General features: G+C 55.4%; 1 protein-coding gene across 7 annotated transcripts in view; it reads right to left on the minus strand.

The window, feature by feature from the left end:
* The window catches only part of PAX6 (paired box 6), a 28,306-nt gene that overhangs the window by 22,969 nt on the left and 3,628 nt on the right, over positions 1 to 1,709 (minus strand). For all 7 annotated transcript variants that reach the window (XM_014949291.1, XM_014949290.1, XM_014949289.1 and 4 more), the window contains exon 2: positions 1,398 to 1,481. The gene's annotated coding sequence lies outside the window, so the exon portion shown is untranslated. The remainder of the gene's footprint in view (positions 1 to 1,397; positions 1,482 to 1,709) is intronic.

The following is a 1,709-nucleotide window of genomic DNA, read 5'->3' on the forward strand; positions in this document are numbered from 1 at the left end:
CTTCACCGGCTGCCAGAAACTCGAGAGGGAAAGTAAGTAAATGACTTTGCTGCTCTGACCACACACCACAAGTACATTTGTTGAATGCCGGACTATTAAGACACACCTCAGTAAACTCTAAAGCAACCCCTCAGCGCATGCATTTAAGGTTACACTGGGAGCACCAGTCCGAGCTCAGGGTGTCCCAATCGGTTATGGCGAGTGGTCCACGGGGGGAGGGGAGGAGGGGGGTGCACAGGGGAAAGAGGGAGAAGAGAGAGAAAAAAAAAAAAAGAAAAAAAAAAAGGCTTGGGGGAAAGAAAGGGAAGAAGGAGAAGGGACAGGAAAAAGAAATTCCAAGAGGCACGGCGGAAAGTGGAGAGTATGAACGCGCAAAGCATAAAATGAAGTCGTAGCCGCATACACTTGACTTCTCTTGACATGTGAAAAGTGCTAAAAGTCAAAGCTCATCAATAAAGTATCTTGAAATTGAATAAGAGCCCTGACAACCATTGCATTCTTAAATAAAGTACAATGAGGAGACAAACGACTCTGCCAAGGAGTTTGCATGTGAGTGAAAGGGCGCCTCAATGGGAGCGGGATAATGGGCTGCCCGGCCGTCATGCACTGTCATCCCCGGTCCCGCCGAGAAGCTGCCACGGCTCCCCAACAGCACAAAATGGGCTCTGAAGAGGCTGCTGCCTTCCCCTCCGCCGCTCCCTTCCCTTCCCCTTCCCTTCCCCCGACGCCGGGGTGCCGCGATGGCCACCCCCGCTCCGCGCCCGGCGGGGAGGCAGGGGCTGAGGCCGGCAGCCTCTCCCGGGCCCTCCCGTCAAATCGGGGCTGGGAAGAACAAAAATCTTCCCCCGGAGGCTGCGGGGAAGGGAGAGCCGCCGGCCGGCCTGCCCCGGGACCCGGCTGGCCCCACCTGCGGCGGCGGGGACCCGGGACTTCCTCGTCCAGGCCTAAAAGAACCTGCGGGTTTGGTGGATTTTTTTTTTTGTTTGTTTGCTTGGTTGGGTTTTTTTCCTCCCCCCTCATCCCCCCCTCGAGTCATGCATATTTATAGAAACGGAGCCGAACATCGCGATGGACACCACACGGGAGCCTTCGGGCGTGACGGGATCTCCCCTGAAGGTAAGGCAGGGCAGGAGAGGGGGAGCCCGGCCGTAGGGAGGGCCCAAAGGGGGCTCTGCCAAAACTAGGGGGCTCAGGCAGGACCCCTCCCTCCCCCTGCAGCCCCCTCTTCCCCGCGCTCGCCTCATCTCCCCCTCCCCAAAACTTTCCAAAGTACCAGCTACCACTTAAGCTTAAGTCAACCTGCCCGTGGCCAGACATCGTTTGTGGGGCGCCGAGAACTTTCAGGGCGACAAAAAAGAACGGAAAACAACAAAACAAAGGCCAAATAAAGTACGAACCGGTGTCCCGCTGCTGTCCCCCTTCCCGGGCGAGTCCTCTCCTAGTTGCCGGTGGCCGAGCCCGGGCGTCCCGCCCCACGCATCCTGCGGGCGAGAGAAAGAGGCTGCGGTTTGTAAGCTCGCACAAATCTCGGAGGCTCCAAAGGGATTTAAAAAGCTGGGATCTAGTCCTTTTTCTGGAGTGAAGTCAGTCGTGTCCGTGGGATTCGCTTCTTTTTTTTTTTTCTTGCTTGTTTTTTGTTGTTGTGTGGGTTTTTTTTTTCCTGTTGCACTCCCTCTCTAGCAAATAAGCGATTTTTTTTTTTTTTTTTT

The sequence above is a fragment of the Calidris pugnax genome, unplaced genomic scaffold, assembly GCF_001431845.1.
Source record: "Calidris pugnax isolate Ruff unplaced genomic scaffold, ASM143184v1 scaffold177, whole genome shotgun sequence".
NCBI classification, from domain to species: Eukaryota; Metazoa; Chordata; class Aves; order Charadriiformes; family Scolopacidae; genus Calidris; species Calidris pugnax.